Source organism: Malaya genurostris, chromosome 3 (assembly GCF_030247185.1).
Source record: "Malaya genurostris strain Urasoe2022 chromosome 3, Malgen_1.1, whole genome shotgun sequence".
In the NCBI taxonomy this organism is placed as follows: domain Eukaryota; kingdom Metazoa; phylum Arthropoda; class Insecta; order Diptera; family Culicidae; genus Malaya; species Malaya genurostris.
The window spans coordinates 55126754-55148736 of record NC_080572.1 but is presented as its reverse complement, the minus strand read 5'-3'; the positions used below and the strand labels follow the sequence as shown (position 1 = coordinate 55148736).

Below are 21983 nucleotides of genomic sequence, written 5' to 3'. Positions count from 1 at the left end.
TATGAGGATCGATGACACTTGAGGGAAGATGATGCACACACACTTTTGTAGCATTATCTTCCATATATACTAGAATGTTGTACTTAATGTTTTCGTGTTCCACATAGTGCACATTGTTATAGTCTTTTGCGAATTGAATTGTATCCAACTCTTTATAAAACTGGAAACAACATTATTTGTCTTATTGCATTGAAGTAAATGCACACGTTTAATGTCAAGATACATTTGCTGTAGACTAAATGAACGAATTCTTTTTTAAATAGCCCGGGGATCCTCTTCGCTTCTTCATGCAGTATCTAACTGGTTATGTTCAGTGGGTAATAATTAATCAGCTTGTAATGTAAGGGCTAACCATTTCTATAAAAAAGTTGTTCTGCTACAATATGTAGTAGTACCATATCACCAGATGAGTTGCTGTCCGTCCTATCGTATGAACTCACTTGCATAAAAGTGAATTTCGATGAAATGCCGTTCAGCGAAATGATTCATGGCATAACGATCCGCTCCCTTATGAGACCGTAGGTTTTCAAAGTTCCAAACGGATCAATTAGAATGTTTTGTAGGCTTCGGATGATGTTGAATTTGTTGAATCATCCGAAAGTATCATCTTGAATAAGCAGTATTTTTGGTTCTCTTACAACTCGATTACGACTATGACCGTCCATCCTAGCACGTACTTACGAATTGATACAAATGAGAACAAACCAGTTTGACTTTGTCCCAAGTGATTTTCCTACATTCTCAGTGGTGTACCGGAATTGAAATCTAATCCTCGAACCAAAGTGTTTCACTCTTCAGTCGCACTGCTCGTTACGCCCCGTGGTCTGCTGCTACGAACTCGTCTATTACCGGACCTGAGAAAACAATAATTCCCAAAACAGTCAGCAATAAGAAAACTGCCTTCGCAAAAAAAAAAACGTTCCTATCTTCAACGGTTCTTGTTTAAGTGCCAAAGCAAGACTTTGAATGCCAATCGGTCGGTACTCGAAAGAAGAAAAATGTGATATTTTTTAAAAGTACATGCTCAACGTGACATTATTGAAAAACGTTGTAGTTCCCTCTTTTTTTTCTCCTGGGGCTTCTTGTTCCGAGTATGTTTCAAGTGTAGTTCAAACATCGTAGATTGGAGCTACCACATATTTATTCTTGTCAAAAGCTCATTTTAATTAAGATGTTCGGCTGTGTTGGAAACGTGAGCGCTGGAATCATTTTCACAATCAAATTTATTCCAGCAAGCTAATAAATTTCGCACTCCAACGATCTGTATTGTTATTAATATTAGCTGTGAAATTTATGCCAGCATCAAAATCACAGCTTCATCATAAAGCGAGTGCTTTTCGCTGTTTTGCCAAACCTTGCCCCAGGATGAGCGGAACGAATTTGGAATTGCTAATAAAAATATGGGAATAACACATGATCGCAAATGGAATCCCTGGTGAGAGGATTAAGTGAGCGATAGGCGATCTCCAAGAAAGGCTGCTTGATTGAGGTTGGCTGTGTTGGGTCACAAAATGATAAGTTTTATGCGTTGTTTGGCCTACAAAAAAGTATCCAGGTTCTCGACATTAAACTTTAAGCGGAGGTGTTCTTTACTGTTGTTGTTTCGCTGTTCGGTATTCGACCACCCAGAGTGGTCTGATTTTGGAGAATAACGGTTGATAGAATATCCTGAAAATTTTGTTATTGAACATACAATTCAAATTCAACTTTTTCAACTGTTGTTTTGTTGATCTTACTTTGCCAATTAAGGCGAAACATTTTCATTTTCGATGATTCATGTCGACCGAACAAACCAGTTTGTGTTTCAATAATAGATGGAATTTCGTGAAACATTGACAGTTGGTTAGGAGGGATCCACATTTCTAAAAATAACAATGAATTCATGTCACATCGCGAAACTCGACCGTAGTTTGCTTACGTGAATAATACAGCATTGCAACGCAGTTAATTAGTAGCAAATGCAACCGACCGAGAACACTAAACGCACATTTTCGTGCATTCCTAATTATGACATATGCCAAATAATTCACATTGACTCACCGTCATTTGAGGTTACTTTGATGATGTTAACATCGCATAAGCAGTCGCTTCGATTCTCCCGTGCATTTCGTTATTTTTTCTCGTGCGTTTCATTTCTGCACTAATCAAATAAAACAAATTTATTCTATCCAGAAACCAAATTTTTTCAATCAAATATCGTTCATTTGGTTCGACGACCTTTTACCATTTTTGGCAAGTTAGTATTTCTGGTTCTTAACATTGATGCACCTCTTCTTATTCTAACTAGTGATCAGATAACGCCTTTCTCGTGTAATTCAATTTTTTTTATTACAACATTTTTGGCAACTCTATCCTTTTCATAGAGAAATGCAAAACTCAACCAGGCGCAATGTAAGGTGATCATTCGAATTGTCGTCTAAAAAGTCTAAAAAGTTTTTCAAACTTCGAAATAATCGTTAGTCCGATAGTGTTTCTAAACCTAATTCTAAACGAGTTATTATATTAAAATTGATTTAAACCCGTGGAACTGCTCTTAAAACTGCACTACCATAGAGAAAATGAAGGAAACAAAAATACGATACGATCGATTAAGCATTGTCCTACATTACTTACACAGTCCTCTTAGAAATGAATAAGTTTATCAATTTATATCTTTATTCTAGCTCAAAGCCGACGAGCGAAGGTTATACATTTGAAGATATTGTGAGTATATTTCGCCTTGAAACATGATCTGGGTAAACAAATAAATAGCACAAAATACTTTTTTGATCAAAGTAGCACCGTATCAAAGTGAACATTTGTATTTCTACCCAGGCTTGGAGTACCATTTCGAATGAGCCTTATGGAATTGGTAACTATTTTCATTTATTTGTTGGTTTTCTCCCACAATATACCGAAACCCACTCCTGTTTGTTGGAAATCATTGGATCCTTTCTCTGAATTTGCCTCCTCATCATGTGCGAACGATATGAAATTCGTTTGTTCAAGTCGATTGAGTTCCTGTCGTTATTGGGATTTTTTTTTCGCAAAATTAAATCCATGGAGGTTGACTAATGAGTTATGAACCTTTCCAGCCTATACAATCGTTACATAAAATGACTTACTCAGATTTAACTAAAACACAAAATCGAGCTATTGATAAAACATATTCTTTTTCATTTTCCACGTATTAATTACAGAAATCATACAAGTAAAGAAAATTGATGGCATTTCACTAGAGTGATACATCATGGAATAGGTTTTATTTCAACACTGGAGAAGCCGCCGATGAACATCGCACAAAAAGGAAAGCACACTTTTTCTCAGTGTTGAATAGACCATAATTTGAGTGTGTGCTTGTGGTTGAAGAATCTGGTGTGACTGAAACACATTCTTTCTGTGATTTAATCTTTAAATTCATGCTATAACAATTTTTTTCCCAGCAAGGAAAATCTAAATTTCAACGATAAATTATATTTTTGCTGAATATGCGTGCCCCACGCTTCCCTTGTGCGAATCGTACACCAGAGTGCTCACCGGCATGTACACTTCGGTGAAAATATCTGCGTCCACCTCAGAGAACTTGAGTGCTCTGCTCTAGCACTTTGGATCGATCCAGTGCTAAAGGTGAAAGAGTATAAACACGCGCTCTCATGATACGCGTACACTTTATATAACAGTGGTGTACCTTATGATCAAAAAAGAACCGAAATTTTCATTATAAAATTCCCGCGCTTGTCCAATCGGTAAACTTTTATTCTCTCAACTTTGGCAACACTTTTATACACATTCTGTCAAATTTTGACGCATATCGTATGATTAGTTTTTGTTTGGCGTCTATACAAAGAAGTTGAAAAATTTTCGTGTGGCGATTTTTATAATGGATGAAAATTTAGAACAACGTGCGTGCATCAAATTTTGTGTTGCAAATGGATTTAAGTGTTCCGAAACGTTGAAAATGTTAGAAAAGGCCTTTGGTGAACCTTTGGAAAAACACAGGCATACGAGTGGTATAAACGCTTCAAAGGTGGTCGTATAAGCTTGGATCATGATGAGATCCCTGGCCACCCAACAACATCTGTTACTGAAGAAAACATTGAATCGGCGAAGCAAATCGTGTTGCAAAATCGTTCTGTATCGATTAGAGAGATTGCTGTGTTGTTGGGCATCTCTTATGGATCCGCCGAACACATTTTAACTGATGTTTTGGGTTTGAAACGCGTCGCTTCTCGGCTGGTGCCAAAAAAGCTGAATTTCATTAAAAAAACAGCGTCGTGTTGATGTGGTCAAAGAGATGATTTCCAACGCAGATAGTGACCCCACATTCATCGAATGCATCATAACTGGTGATGAGGTGTGGATCTATGAATATGACGTCGAAACCGCACAACAATCGACCGAATGGCGCTTCGAAGGCGAGCCGTTGTTCTAAATTTTCATCCATTGAACAAATCGCCACACGAAAATTTTTCAACTTCTTTGTATAGACGCCAAACAAAAACTAATCGTACGATATGCGTCAAAATTTGACAGAATGTGTATAAAAGTGTTGCCAACGTTGAGAGAATAAAAGTTTACCGATTGGACAAGCGCGGGAATTTTAAAATGAAAATTTCGGTTCTTTTTTGATCATACGGTATATGTGTGAAAGAGAAGAGCTCTTGATGATTTCGGAGAGAAAATAGCAAGTGTTATTTTCTCTCCGAAATCATCAAGAGCTCTTCTCTTTCACACATATACCGTATGATCAAAAAAGAACCGAAATTTTCATTTTAAAATTGTTATTGTTCTTCGTCACACATGTCTGAAGAAAGGCTATTCAATGACTGTGAAAATCGATCAAGGCCCGGAACACCGAGTTTCATATGCCATTTGAATCAATTCGTCAAGATCAGTAAATGCCTGTGTGTGTATGAATATATGTATTGTAAATGTGCATTCGATTTTATAGAACATGGTTACACCGATTTCGAAAAACTGAATTCAAATGAAAGGTCTCGTAATCCTGCTTTAAAATTTCTTCCGGATCCGACTTCCAGTTTAGGAGTAACGCAGTAAAATGTGCAACAAACTGAGACCAAAAAAAGTTCAATAAACGTAACCTAAATTAATAAAAGTGTTTTTCATTGACTCAAAATAGACGAAATTGACGAAAAATCATTGTCACTCTCAGCTTCGCTTTCAAACTATAAGAACGAAATCCATGTCCAGTCATTGACATAGGCGCAACAGTAGTTTCAAAATTGTGTTTTTTCTTTCATTTACCCTTACAGTCATTAGCGGTTTTCAGTGAAAATCCCATAGTATGCAGTGTCGGTATTCAACCGACGCTTTGAGAATCGAAAATGACAGAAAAAGGTTTCACAGTGACTTTCACCTGTTGGTGCTCGAATTTGTAGTAGTTTTGGTTTCCAAAGAGGTTCTGGAGTGTAATTATTTTGATTTGCAATATTTTAGTCACTTTTTATAGCCAAGCGTCATCGATTTTCAATACATCGATGAAAGAATGAGAATTGAAATTCTGCTGACGTTGGTTTGGTTTCGTTCTGTCATAGAGGAAAGAGTGACGTTGACAATTATACTCTCTTTTTTTTCAATGAGAAATGAAAATGCTTCGTTTGTTGTGGTGTCGGTCATTTACAAATGAGATAGTAAAATAATGAAAATCAGGCTCATTGAAATTGCCTGACAATTTCAAGCTCTGAACGTAACTATAAATAGAAGTTCCCATATCCCATAGCCATATATGAAAATTTTGTTCAAATCGAAATTCCGGTCCCAGATTTACGGCGTAAAAGGTGCTATGAAAAGTGCACACGAATTTTTCGCTTTCATAGGCCGCAGGATCGATTTTCATAAACGTCAATTCAAATGAATGGTCGCTTAGCTCGATAACCTGCTGTTAAATTCAATCCGAATCCTGCTTTCGGTTTCGGAATAACGGGGCAAAAAGTGAAGTTTGTGAAAATCGGTTCAACTATCTTCGAGAATCGAGTGCACTTTTTTGTGCTATACACACACCGATATTCTGCGTACTCGACGAGCTGAGTCGAATGGTATATGACGCTTGTATCTTCGGGCCTCGGTTCAAAAGTCGATTTTTACAATGAATGCATGAGATCAGGGCCATTTCGCCGAAAGAGTAATTTCGCCGAATGTCATTTCGCCGAAAGGGTCAAATTTCAAGTCCTGTTATCATATGACGATGAAAAATACTTAAAAATTCGTTCAAACTGATCCAATATATTGGTTTTGTGATGGTCAGTTGAATTTACTTGGCTCTTCAGATAACGAATATAGTGAGCTGAGCTGAGCTGAAGTATATCGCCCGTAATTGCACTTCTTGATTGACCGAATGAGTGGAAATGTACAATGAACCAAGAAAATGAAGCTTGGGAGAAGCAAATCATTTTCACTGTACATACCCATTCACTACTAACTTTTCATTAAATCACGCGTTTTTTTTATAACGGCCAATAAGCCACTTGTCAACTTCCACTTTCGAAAGAAATTGCAGCCAAGCTATGAAAAATAGAGTATTAAATTTAACACCAGACGAAAGAGAAAACTTTTCTCTGCCGTTTACTATTATGACTTACTCTCAGCGAGTGCTGAGTCATTCGAAATTACTCTTCAAAGTGAATTTTGATGGATGGCTTATTGGCCGTTATAAAATAACGCGTGAATGATCAATAACGAAGTCGGCTACGACCAAAGGCTGTGCTATTAAGGAAAGGGAAGGAATGTTCAGAACTAATTGGCTCAAGTGACACGTTACCCTCACGGGAAAGGAGATGTGTTAGTGGGGAGGGAAAGAGATCCGGATATGTTTTGGTAAACAACATGATCTCAAAAAAGCTAATTTTCGATACTCAAGAGAAATATAACAAGGCTTTGTAAGTAAGAAAAATATGAAATATCTCGTAGGAACAATCCTACAAGTATCCCTCCTCTTCTATTCGCATTGCTGTTAACAACGCGAGATGAAATACGACTACTGAAAAAATAAAATAAAACAAACACTCGCGAATGGGTCTACTGCAGACCAATTTCAGACCTTCAGCTTGAATAACACGCTTGACTTGTAGATTTTCACACATTCCATAGAAATCTGATGACACCGACAATGATATGGAGACGGCGCCTCGATCGGTTAATAACGTTGAATTTTGGGGCGGTAAATTCTCGGTTTCTGCCGCTTGAGCATTTTTAGTTTTACGAATCAACATTATTCAATAAATAGCACTCTCACTACTAAACACACACTTGCCACACCTGCCCTATTACTCAAAATAACTGCTTCGACCAAATTTTTAACTATACGTATCAAACAATACATTAAAATTAGACTTTTTTTAGAGCAGCACTTAAGCACCGCAGCGTACTCCCAGTGATGCCAACTTGTTTTTCTGGCTATTCAGATACCGAATATAGTTGTCAAAAAATCTGAAAATGAATTTGCACCAATTTCTCTTCTTAGCAATTATGAGAAAGGCGTTTTAATCAATTTTTTTATTTAAAATTTTTCGATTTTTTTTTATTATTTTTATTTGCGGCGTTAATTAAAGTTAATTATGTTTTCATATACAAAAAATTATGTTTTGAAGTAATCCGAAATCTTGAACCATGTGAGCTTAAACCTTTAAAATGGGAGTCAATTGATCAACGTTATAGTAACTTTTAAATAAGCGAAAACCGTTCAAAACTAAGAAAATTTAACCGAGAGAAAAGAATGCGGTTTGTTGGTTGCATCACTTATACTATTCGATCTCCGGAATCGGAAGTGCCCGTCATATGATTTTCGAACTTGATCAATGACCCAATAGTAGCTTCCAAACAAGCCTAAGAGTGTTACTTGCGTTTCAGTCATCTCCGATAGAGTGAGCGGAGACATATAGCGGAGGTTCGGGTGTAAGAAATTGCATTAACAAGAAATTTTTATTGCACAACAGCTTTTCCGAAAAATAAAACAATTTGATTCAAGGGGTTTAAACATTCGCGTCTAGGACCAGATCTGACAACTGGCATCTTTTTCTAGAAAAACATTTCTCTTTTTCATTCCAAAAAAAGATCACATCATAGTTATGTGAATAGTTATGTGAATGTTATCTACCCTACTATTTTTTTAATAATATATTTAAAAAGACACACTGCCTTAGCTCTGAGATGCTGAAGTCAAACCCTATTTTTCACCTAGGTTTTAATGGAAACTATTTAAAGCATAATCAAGTAAAAGTTACGTGATTCATAGAAAAACGTGATTAATCCACCTAGCAGTGAGATGATACCATTTTTTATCAATCCGCATGTGTTTTTTGCATGGACATTTTTCGGTTTTTTTTAGTTCTCATGACATTATTTTAACTATCGTCGTTTTGAACGGCAAATTGAGATTTGAATCACTCATTACCCTGTAATTTCGAAACTACAAATCGTATCGAATTTCAATCTTAACGTGTGAAAATCGATTGAACATTCCATGAGATGTCGAAGTAAGTTCCACTTTAGAGTTTTTCGTCATTATTTATGGTACTTCTAGAGCCGGTATTCAGGAACTAGCATAACCCAAAATGTTTCGTATGGTCATAAATTAATACGCCAAACAATCATCATCATCCTGTAATTCCAGAATTAGATAAAATTTACCAATTTTGTATGGGACCATAAATCCTTAAATTTGAAGTTTGATTTTTGAAGTTCGATTTGGCCTTTTTGAGAAAATGATTGAGCTTTGAGAAACGATTCGATACTGGAACAGGAATTCTAAAATCGGTGTAGCCAAAATCAGTTAAATTCACCCGAGGAGTGTGTAGACATCTTTGAGAAATTGTAGTGCGAATTGAATTTTTGGGTACCTTCCGAATCGAAAACTGAATACTGTTTAAACTGAAATAAATTTATTTGGTAATCGACTACCCAAATCTGCCAACCAGATATACCTGATTAATTTATGTGAAATGGACATTTTTATACTAATCACCCTGTATCCCTTAAACCGGGAGTTGGATCTGACTAAAAAGTTAGAAGTTTTATAGAATTATAGAACCTTACATTTGAGTCATAGATGGTTCTTAGATTTCATTTGTTTGGGTGTATGCTACTTTTCATTTCTGAGTTTGTAGAAAACGGTTGAATCATCTCCAAGAAAATTGAGTGAAACTATTTGTCACACACGCATTTGCTGATCTCGACGAACTGAGTCGAATGGTATATGGGAGTAATGTTCTTCCAGCATTTATTACTATAAGTAGTTTAAATCAAAATAATTATGATATTACTTTCAACTTGAAAATGCTGTCATCATCTAGTTTACATGTCATACTCGAACGATTATGTTGCCAAAAACGAACAGTGCTAAAATCGGTCCGAGGCAAAGTGTCATGAAAAAAGATGCTGTACACAGTCTTTTTGGTACATAGAAACAATTGTATGTAATAGTATAAAAATCGTGTTTCATTTTTCTCCGAAACAGCGCTTTATCATCAAGCGCGTAAAATTCCTACTATTGGAATGAGGCGAAAAGTCGTTTACACAAAAATATCGATATCTCCGTTAAAAATGAACGGATTTTGACAATCTATGACTTGTTGGATAGCTATTACCGTGCGAAATCTAAGTCCATAAACATATTCTGTTTTCAAAGTTAGTTGTGGCAGATATTGTCAAAAAACTGAAAATTTTGTCATACAACTTTGAATAGCTCAAAAAGTAAACACCCTATCTCAAAACCATTCTGATCTCTGAGATCTCGACCTCTTTGTTGACAACACACATACAGACACACACACGGACATTTGCTCAGTTCGTCGAGCTGAATCGATTGATATATGACATTCAGCCCTCTGTTCGAACGAATTTTATACCTATTTTTTTGTATATATAAAAAAAGGTAAAACTGTAGTGTAGTACTCATATCACATTTAGATACCAGAGAACTGTTATTTTAAATATTGGTTGGAGATTTTCTCAAATTTTCATATAAATCATTAGGATTCTTACCATGAAAAACCTGTTTCAATCCACCTAGTGGTGTAATGATGCCTTTCTCATATCAATCATACCATCATTTATAATACTGTGGTATTCTTCAAAATAATTTCCTTCGATTCTTAAAAAGAATAACCGAAATCGGTTTGTTTGACCGTCTACTGATGAAAACTAATAATTGGAGAACATTTGAGATCGATTTAGAAAACTTTTTACGGTGTTCGCCACAATTTTTAACACACTTTACCTTATATTTCCGGATCCGGAAGTCGTATCCAGATGAAATTCAGGAATTACGTATAGGACCACAGGACCTTTCGTTTGAACTTAAGTGAAAATCGGTCGCGCCAACTATGAGAAAAGCTAGAAAAAATATTTTCATTTATTTGCACATTTTACCCCATAACTCCGGAACCGGCAGTCGGATCCAAACAATATTCAGGAATTTTGTATGGGACTACAAGACCTTTCATTTGAATCTAAGTTTGTGAAAATCGGTTCAGCCATCTCCGAGAAAAGTTAGTGCAAAAAAACGTTACATACACACATACACACACATACACACACAGCCATTTTGCGTACTCGACGAGCTGAGTCGAATGGTATATGACGTTCGGCCCTCCGGGCCTCGGTTCAAAAGTCGGTTTTCACAGTGATTGCATAACCTTTCTATATGAGAAAGGCAAAAATGAACATTTATTTCAGAAAAATTGCATAGAAGTTCAATGGTTGTAAAAACCACCAGCTACTGATAACAACGTGGGTGTGGATTTGAGAGGCTAACAAACGGGCATAGTTGACAGATTAATTTAAATCAAAATCATAATTCATTTTTCTTTTTTTACACTTGAAGAACTCACTGTACACCATTTTTTAAATCCATCTTTTCACACCAGGAATACACATACGTTGTTTGGCGTTTTTTACCCAATGTGTTTTGGACGGGTACGAGTAAAAATTTTCACTGCTCATTCGGGTTCGGGTCGGGTACAGGAACAGGATTTTATTTTCAATCGGGTACGGGTTAAAGTTTTGACTGCTCACTCGGGCTCGGGTATAAGAATCTCTATACCCGACCATCTCTAGTGTGGATGTCTGTTTTCTATGGTTAAGCGGTCAAAACAGTGCGTTTGGCCGGTTACGTCTTTTACCCTACTAGATCTCCGGAACCGGAAGTGATGATCTTCGAATGGTTTAAGAATAGCTTTCGATCGAGTCTGGTAGGGATTCGCGGGGCTCCGATCAAATGTCATTTCTTCTTCCAGAGCAAAGTCTTGACATTACATTCATTTTGTGGTATTTGGCCTTTCTTTTTTTAATTTCAATTATAGAGGCTTTAACCTTAAGGTCAATCGCCTCTTCGGGCCAGAAAAGTTTTCTGACCCTATGTGCGGGGTTGAGGCTCGAACCCAGGTGGTCTGCGTGAAAGGCATCGACTAGCCCATCACGCTATTCCCGTCCACAAAGACAAAGCGGAATTATTGTTTTGTAATAATTTGGTTACGATTTGTTGTGTGAAGGTCGGATCGTATATAAAAATCGGCCTGCAAAAAGAGGAAGAATAATAATTCTACTACACTGATAACAATTTGCAAGATCGATTCAAATGTAAATAGCACTTCAATTTAATGTGCTTTTTTCATTTCAATACCTAACCAGAGCCATTTGTTTTAAAGTTTCATTTGCATATTCACTAAGATGCAAGATTAGTATCTTTTTCACTTAGCTTTGATGTATTTTTCCTTTGGATGTGTTGTGTTTTGCTATTGAATCGAGCTGAATCATGTGTTAAACACTTCATTTTCTAGTGGAAATGAGTACAGCACATGTGTATGTGCAAAACACTTGATTCGGTCAACTTTGTTTCAATTGAAATCTATGTGGAAAACAATGTTGCATTCCTATGATATTCATATAGAATCTAGAGGTAACGATATATCTTATCGTTTTGATGTTCATTTGAGATAAATGTAGCATGATTTCTACTAATTATCAACAGTTTTTACGCTCATTTTATGAGTTAAGTGTATATTTTCATGAATTTCATATGTTCTACAAGTAGTGATAGTTCGAATGCTTTGTACATGATGCTAGCGTGCAAATTATTTTCAGTGTAAGACGCTTATGCACGGAAACTATAGTACAAATCCTTTTCAGGGATATGGCCTTGCAAACTAAATGGCGAAAATTTTAATGAACATGGTTCCAGTGTTGCACAACTTTGGAGCTTGTCGAATATCTAACTCATCAAAAATGATTTATTTTTTGATATGATTGACAAAAACAGCTCTCCCAATGCCCGAACAATGAACCTATCAAATGCTACCAAATTACTATCAATTGGAACATAGAAAATCATATTGAATTTCATTGAAACTAAGCTTGGATTCAAAAATTTGCAATTTGAATTTTTCAATGAAGCGGAAAATGAAAATGAACGCTTTCGAAAATATGTTCAAATTGGTTCTAGTTGCTACTGAATATCTTTCACTATTAAACCAAACAACAAAAAGTCATTCGATAATATGTGTTAGAGCCGTTAGAGATTCCTGTTTCACTCTCTCGTCAACACACAACATTGAAAAAGAAATAATGATGGCAAAGAACCGTTCCGAAATTTGATCCAGCCAAAATTACGAGACACATCATGCTAAAAAGTAACACCAATTGACTGCAAAAAAAAAGAAAAGAAAAATTTCATGTTTGCCATCAAAAAATCTCGGTTTTGGCACAGAGTAACAGCAAAAAATCACTGTCCTTCTGTGCCAATTTGAGAAATTTGAGCGCCATCGCCTCAGTTAGTGAGACGGTCTAGGTAGTGATGAAGGTGCAAGGAGAAGATGGTATTCCTCATAAAAAAAGGGAACAAGTCTCTGCCTGCGGAACGGGTTGTCGCTTCTGTCTTGTCTGTCGGTAACCTGTTTCACCTGTCCCTCCGCACGCGGTGCCCTGGTTGCAAGATCCAAACAAACCAAACGAACAACCGATTGCGACCCAGAGATACGCGAAGATTAATTAATTTTCGTTTTAATTTCATACTCGCAGCGTGAGTTCGTGGTCTTATCAGAACCGGATGTAACCGTTGATAATTTGTACAACTGAACGGGAGACTGATCAGGAGCAGGTCGAACCAACCAGGTTCTATCCGGGTAAACAGATTCATCGTAGTAAAACTTGTTCTGTACGTATTAATAAAAAAAGAAATAGTGGTAATATCTAAACCATGCCAACCCCACGTCATCCTTCAAGTGGAAGGCGAAGACATTCTGGTCTGTATCGAAAACAACCATTAAAATATCTCACGAAATGAAGTTGCTCATTACCGGGCTGCTAGCAGGTAATCGAATCGGTTGCTCGAAGCAGTCGACGGAGGTGGAAAGATTTATAGCGGGAAACTAATGAAGCATATCATTAGTTCGGAAAACAAACATAGTTTCCATCAGGTTCGTCGTGGCGTGCCAATCTCTTATTTCGTGCTGCAGGTATTTCCATTTTTCTGAATGGGCCCGTTCTATCGGTTGTTTGCTCACAGCAGCCTCTCAACCGTAACCATTCACGAATTAGTTCCGAGTGTTTGTGTGCACCACAGTCGAGTTTTGTGGGTGGCAGTCCATTTTATACGTGAAATGGGGTTATTCTGAGTTCGGACATATGCTGAATGGATCTGAATGTTTACTAGTTTCTGTCCAGTTCTTCCGGGATCTATGCCTTAACGAAGCGGATAGTTTTTTCGCGAAAGAAAAAATTTGATCCAAAAAAGTTGATACTTGGCACTTTAATAATCCGCGAACCGTGTCTCCACTCGTAACCGAGCCCTACTCAGAACATCCATTCGAAAGCGATACCTATGGTATTCTATTTCTTTTTTCGCAAATAGATCAGTCGGTTGGGCCTTTCCATCCTGTTCTTCAAATAATACGTCCATAGGTAGTAATTTTCATTGGTAGTGAATTACACTTTCCCAATGCGCTGTCCGGTAGGACTTATATTGATGATGATCATGATGATGATGATGATGCTTCTGTTACTCACAGAGACGGGGCTTGGCGGAGCACCAATCGCACTGACCCGTGGCAGGAACCACCGAAACGGATGGCAAGGTGAAAGAACTCTGTTCGCTTTCAGCATGAATCCGCGGTTTGGTCTATCCTTTTGTGTATATAACTGTGGAAGCGGCATGCTGTGAATGTTTTCCCGGAGACCGACACCCTGAACTAATCCAAGCAGGTAAATTATGGCTGCTCGTGAGGTTAGGTGCAAGCGCGGAGAGCACTGCTATTAGCGCTGTGGGGTATGAATCCAATTAATTACGGACACATGCTGAAACCGTGCTGATTTGTGTTATTTATTCTACACTGGATTCGGACAGCGGGCCGGAGCCGACCATCACTATTTTGGCGGCGATAAATTGTCATAAAATATGCATTCGAATGACAAAGGTTAGTTTTGAATTGTAATATTTTTCTTTTTCTTCTGTTCTTATTTTTTAATACTAGACAAAATCAGGAATACCCTAAATTTACAAAACGATTTGTGTGTTGACATTTTTCAAGCGTTCACCATTAATAACTAATGAAATTTTATTGAAAATCTGTTTTTCCTGATGGGAACGTGGCATCTAGATTGTGTTATCTCCTTTGCACAATTAAATTCGTATTCGGGAAGACGCATCCGTCGGCGGGAATAATTCTACTAGTAACCCTTCTAGTCACAGTTTTTTATGCCATAAGGGGAGACTAAAGCAGGATTATACGTTTTACTGTTTCAGTTTTTGAATTGTTATTTTCCACTTGCTGATACACGATACTTTTGAAAAATGACCGAATATTTTCGATACTTCGGTGCAGGCCTTAAAATGTATTGTAAGTAGCAAAAATGTACCGTCTACTTAGAGGTTCAGGTTGAAATGCTAGATGGAATAATAGTTCCACACAAACTGTGATGCACAGACGAGTCGAAGATGAAACGCAAAGGTAACATAACTTGAAAGTTCAGAACAAAAACTGCATTAAACCTAGCCTGCTCAACTATATATTCCTGCTAATTTTTGGATTGTAGTCAAATAATTGGTTTTGGCATTGTGTTGACTAAATATCAGTAGCATGGTCCATTATCCAACCAATGGACGACTTTTCAATGGTTCAATGCAAAAAAAGGAAAAAATTACTTTTGGCATTAAAAACGCCTTACTCTTTACTGTACGAGGCCGGGTGTCAAATAAAGTTTTAAAAATAGCCGCATCAGTCATTTGTTAATGGATTGATATAATTTAACAACCAATCGATTCGGAAACTTTTAACTTAAACATATATGGCAACGTCGTTTCAGTATTTCAATAGCATACTATTGAAAAAATGGTTAGAATTGACCTATGTTTTCATCCACCAATCCCAGCTGACCAAATTGACGTCATTCTCTTGTTCGGCATAGGGGGCTATGCGTCATGCATAAAAACACCGCATCATTCTGCGTAGTTCGAAGAGGAATCTATAAATATATGCTGCAAATCATTTCTTGATTTCAGTTGATGCTTGACTGCGAATGAAACAAGTAGCTCGTCCAGTGAGGTGATGATTAGATTGTATATGCGTTCGCTCGTTGGATTTTCGTTTTTGCTAACTCTTCACTGTACGAGACTGGTGCCGTTTTTCATTGAAAAACACTGGTGTGGATTGCTCTGGTTTTGCACTTTTGAGCAGAAATGCAACATTCTGACGGTGTTTTATTGACATTTCTGCTCGAAAGTGCAAAACCAGAGCAATCCACGCCACCAGTGTTTTTCAACGAAAAACACCATGGGTGTCAGTTAAAAAGAAATGCAAAAATAATCGCATAACCTTTTTCTATTATAATTTTGAACGCTTATAACTCAGTCATTTGTTGATGAATTTATATAATTTAACTACCAATAGATTCGAATGGATCAGGGTCATTTCGCCGAAAGCCATTTCGCCGAAAGCCGTTTCGCCGAAAGTCATTTCGCCGAAAGGGTTATTTCGCCGAATGTCATTTCGCCGAATGGGTCACTTCGCCGAATGCCATTTCGCCGAAAGCCATTTCGCCGAAAGGGTCATTTCGCCGAATCCTGAAATCGTCTTGAAATCGTAATTAGAATCAATTTTAATTAAAGACAAGCGAAAGATGATAGCGTTAACGCCCGTTTTGTTGACCTACCATTGTACTTCTTGAATAATGATTGATTGTTGTATTCTTGAATATAGATTGATTCATGAACCTCAGAAAGTAGTTCCCAAGAAAACTTGTTGGCTATTAGCTAGTAAGCATCAAAGCAATTGCATCGGTGTATCTACCAGGCAAATGTAGGTGGTATTTTCCGTTTATTAAGTGAAAATAAAAAAATATCTCATGCGGCTACGCCACATCGTTTTGGTTCATGTGCTGTCCGACCTCGCTACCGCTCGTTCGGACCTAACTAAAGCAAAGAAACCTAGCTTTGAGTAGACCGGGCAAACGAGGCGGTTACAGGTTTGTATGCAAGAGGCCGCCGCTTCCGACGGCGGGTCGGCGGCCGACTCAGCTGGCGTCGGCTCGGCGGCTTTGTGCCGCCGAGCCATCTTGGCTTCGCTTATGTGGCTGCGCCACATCAGTTATACAGGAGACATAACATGCAGGAGATATGACCCCTACGGCGAAATTACCCTTTCGGCAAAATGACCCTTTCGGCGAAATGACCCTTTCGGCGAAACGACTTTCGGCGAAATGACCTATTCGGCGAAATGACTTTCGGCGAAGTGGCATTCGGCGAAACGACTTTCGGCGAAATGGCTTTCGGCGATATGACCCGCTCCCGATTCGAATACATTTAACTTAAACTTATGCGGTAACGTGATTTTAAGCATTTCAATTGCATACCATTGAAAGATTGGATTGAATTGACCTATGTTTTCACGAGCCAATGACAGTCTCAGTGAATGATGTCAAACTCTCGTCCGATTTGCGCAGTATGAACTATAGCACAAAAGGGAATCTCTAAATACATGCTCGAATACATTTCTGCTTTAGTTAACCCATGGCTTATCTTGGTTCTTCGGTAACTAGCAGGCCAACTTAGAATTATCGGCGATAGATTTTTCGAACCTAATTTGAACCGCTTGTATCTCTGTGATTTATTGATAAATTTTCCTCATTTAACTTGATTCGAAAAAGTTCAAAAATGTTTTAATTTGTCAACGGGTAGTTTGCATACTGAAATCTCCATTTACATACGAACATACACGAACATTTACACGGTGGCGTGCAAATAAATTCAGTATAAAGTTGTGTTATGGTGATAATCATAGATATTTATTTTTCATTCAATGTGGATACAAAGAACTATCTCTCAGCATAATCCCTCAGACCCTATTATTATACCAAACAACAATCGGGTAACCTAATTAAATAGTTAAAAAATTGATTTAGTCGTTTAAAGCATAATATTTTGGTCTAATCTTGCTTCCAAGTACCTTATAGAAAGGATCCAGACTAAGTGTAGCAAAAATAATGCAATGCAAATCGTAATGCAGTTTCGATTTGAACAAGCTGTTGTCCCACCAGGAATAAAACGCTTCAAAAGATTTGGAACTTAGTACAAATAAGTTGCACCGACTCACATATATAGAATTATAAGATGCAATAAAATACAGTATTAGAGATAAACTCAAGACAAGCTGATCTGCCATTTTACATGTATCATTTAAATCCTTACTAAACTCGGGTTACCGGAAGTTTCAGTTAAATTATCATTTACATCAAAACAACAAGTGTCTTATCACTACAATATGAACAAAATTAAGGAATTTGGTTGCGTTTGCATTGGTTCCTTAATATGAAAAAGTGAAAATCAATTAAAGTAACAAAATATGTTCTGCGGACTGTGTCACATATTTTCTTCCTTGTATTGCTGCCATTCTATTTTCAGACACTTTCCGAAGATTATCGATGCTTTTTAACGAAGGATCATTAAAATTACACTATTACTGAGTTTATTGGATGACGGTTATTGAAATTTTTCATATTTACAAAATATTTAAAATCTTCTCTAATCGCTGTTTATAAAATGATTAAATTTGTACCTTCTTTGTCTTGAAAATTATTATGATATAAAATCGTTTCATTTGTCCAGATTTATATCTTGAGGTTGGTCGTATCCAAAATTGATCTTTTAAGTAACTTTGAAATCATCATAATTGACTTTTATTTAAAGGATATTTTTCAAAAATCTCTGTAAAAATTTGTTGAAGGCATAAAATAGAGCAGAATCAATTGTTCTGAAAGAATCTAATTGTCGTTTTGATCATTCGCCAAAAATGTTAACACTAGAAGTAGAGGAAGTTTGTAATTTGTGACTTTTAGTGCATCCATCATCATCTTTATTTTTGTATTTATTACGGGTACCTTAGAATTATTTCGTTTTTAATTTTTTTATATATCATTTATTTATACCCGGCTTTAATCTAGTTGCGGTCGTTCACCGGGTTTTTAAAAAATCTATTTTTAGCGATCAGGCACTGCCATAAATTGTAATCACAAAAAAAACAAACGAAAAGTTTATGTCGACCATTCTAATGAACGAAACCAATTGTTGGTTTGCTGTTGAAAATAATTAACCCAACCCATTTTGAAATTTAAAAAAAAATTGCTAAGATTTCGGCAAAATTGTTGAAATGTTGAATCGAAACGGTAAATTTGTTCAAGATCAATAAAGGCTGTCGGTCTAAATCGTTGAACATTAGATCAACATCGTAAGAAATTTTGTGAAAATAAAGCTTGTCAAAAACTGATTCGTCTGAAATGTTGGTCGAAATCGTTAGTTAGTAAATTGTCGAAAAAAACGACAAATTCGTTAAAAATCGCAACCGTAAACATTTTATTGTCAAAGTAATTGAATTGTTTTTTATCACAATCGTTCTTCAATTTTATGAAATTTAAGCCGCCTAAATCGTCAAAATTTCCTTCAAAACCTTGACAAAATCATTGAGTTATATTCAAAATTTTCAAACAAAACCGTTTAAAATTTTTGGTAAAAATTTCGCCGGAATCTTTGAAAAAATTGATGAATTTTGGGACAATCGTGACAAAAAAATATAAACAAAATCGATAGTAATTATGACAATCGTCATAAAGTTGGTATAATATGCTTTTAAACAAAGCCGTCAAAAACCGATCGAATTCGTTTATAAAATTCGCAAAAAAAACCTTCAATGAACATGGTTGAAGTTTTGATGTAATCCGTTTAAAATGTTGTTAAAACTTCGATCAGCTCGACAAAAATTTTCTCAAAATTTGATCGAAAATTCGGTAAACAAAATATATCAACATCATTCCTACTTAGGTCAAAATCGTTGAATATTTCGTTAAATCAAATCGTTTAAAATCGTTTAATATTTGAAGTGTTGATAGAATGCACGATGTAATTTAACATCATGATTATTTTTAATATTGTTAAACTTGTCAAAAATTTTCGTCCAGATTGTCAAAATATGGCCAAATCATTAAATTTTGAAAGAAGTCTATAGTAATTTTTTTTTCAAAAGAACAAAGTTTCGTAAAATTTGTTCAGAAATATCGGATATAACTTTCACAAACGTTGCAACTTTAAGTCGAAATCATTGAACATTTTAATCACAATCTTTCAAGCAAACATCGATAAAGATTTGTTATGAGAATTGTTAAATATTTAGATAATTTGACAATCCAATAATTTTAGTTGTGAAATTCATTTAAAATCATTAAAAAATTTAATCCAAAGGGGTAAAAACTTTTTCTCAAAAAATTTTTTTTCAGTGTTTGAAAACTCGGAAAATGTTAAGACAATATCCCAAAAGTATGGTCAAAATTCAATTAAATTCGTCAAAAATTAATCAAATTGCTGATGAAAATATACGTAGAACACTTCTGAAATTTCTATAAAAATTCATCAATATCAATATTCTTTCCAAAATTAGAAAAATGTTGATTCAAATGCGACGAAATTGTTCGTAAAATTTTTATAATGAAAATCGCCAAAACTTCGACAAAATGTTAATTGCTTAATATTTTTGTCAAAAATTCGACAAAATTTTAACCACCCTAAAAATTGATTTTAGGTTGTCAAAAAGTTCAACTTGTAATAAAAAGTAGTTTTTAATCTAAATCTTAAAGCATGGGGTTCACAAAAGCAAATATTTAAATAAATCGCTATATTTTTGTTAACGAAATCGTCAAAAATCTCGGTAACGTTCCGAAAAAACCGTCGAAAATTTTAGTCGAGTAGTCTCTCTTTCTACAAAATTGTTGAAAACTTAATCAAAATCAAATATTAATATTTTGTTCCATCCCTGAAAACAACTAGAAAAGAAATATAAATTGAATCAAAATTTTTGAAAATTCATATACAGTTATTAATATATAACTTTCACAATCGTTGCTACTTTAAGTCGAAATCATTGAACATTTTAATCACAATCTTTCAACCAAACATCGCTAAAGATTTGTTATGAGAATTGTTAAATGTTTAGATAATTTGACAATCGAATAATTTTAGTTGTGAAATTCATTTAAAATCATTAAAAAATTTAATCCGAAGGGGTAAAAACTTTTAATAAAAAAGGCGGGTGGGTAATGTCAGAGACATAACTGGATGTCGTGAATACGAAAACAACTGACATGTGATGTGATGTGAAGTGAAGCCACCATCAGTTCAAGGACTTGCCAGTGGATGCGGGTAGACTTACAGTAGCCCCGATATGACTCATCCATTCACCTTCTTACTATAGCTGTTACCGAAAAGCGAACAAAAAGGGTTGGGCGGATACGTAAGTAGAGTCACTTACTCGTATTCCGCGGGAATAAAAGATGCTCTTCCAACCATAATATCCAGTGCATGGATGAAGAATATCGCTATACATGCTTGAACCCGCCTGATGGTTTGTTTGAGAAGGGCGCGTCAGACTCATTTCAAACCTTCAGAAGGAAACAAGTTTCCTTCAAGTGACTTGGGCTGGCTATCCACAATCCCTCGTCCAGTCATCAATTCGTCCGATGCCCTGATGCTTCCTCCCCTTTACGCCCCCGTGCAAAATGTTTTATATTGATAAATACAATGAAACATAGTGTAATGAAATTAATATAACATAAAATGATATAATAGATTACGAAATAATATAATACAATGTCATACAATATAATATAATATATTATAAAACATGATATAAAATAACAGTTAATGTAGAGTGTCAGTTATGCTCTTCTATCTTCGCAATACTGCAGGAAGTAGAATATTTCTCTTCTAATAACAATAATAATATCCACATCTATAAAAATAATATATGTTATTATTATTGATGACAAATTAATAATAATAACAATCAATATAATAATGAAAATAACAATAAAAAACAATATAATATAGTACAATGAATTATATAATAAATAATAGAATAAATGAAATGATATGTTGCGATATGCTATGATATTATATTACTTGAATTTATATGTCATTTCTCATCCTCTCATTCTGCCATCAACGCATTCCATCGACCATTTGTCACCACAGACACACGTGTAGGCATGAAACAGGATCCAGTGAGGACCAAGCTCACCTTGTGACGACCTTGATATTTAGTTGAAAGTTACTTTAAAAATGATAACTTATAAGGAAAACAAATTTATATTTTGCGCAGAGGTACGTAGTATTACTCATAATAAACCCTACAATATAATATAATATAATACAACATAATGCGATACAATATAACATAATATAATAGAAATATAATATAACATAATATAATAACATATAATATAATATAATACAATATAATATGATATAATGCAATGCAGTATAATACCATACAACATATTATATAATAACATAAAATAGTGTAAGACGATAATATATGAAATAATATGCTATGATACAATATAACAGGTAATGTCGCAGTGTAAGTTACGCTCTTCTAATAATAATAATAATAAAAATAATAATAATAATAATACATGATGTAATAAACAACACAATTATATGTTGTAATATA

General features: G+C 35.5%; 1 protein-coding gene and 1 long non-coding RNA gene across 3 annotated transcripts in view; one reads left to right on the top strand and one right to left on the bottom strand.

The window, feature by feature from the left end:
- Nucleotides 1–21983, top strand: part of LOC131434453 (frizzled-like) — a 263786-nt gene that overhangs the window by 126553 nt on the left and 115250 nt on the right. The window lies entirely within an intron of this gene.
- Nucleotides 1223–2012, bottom strand: LOC131434454 (uncharacterized). Its single transcript, XR_009230337.1, has 3 exons — nt 1919–2012; nt 1737–1862; nt 1223–1668 (listed from the first exon to the last, which is right to left on the bottom strand). It is a non-coding gene; the product is annotated as an uncharacterized LOC131434454 (long non-coding RNA).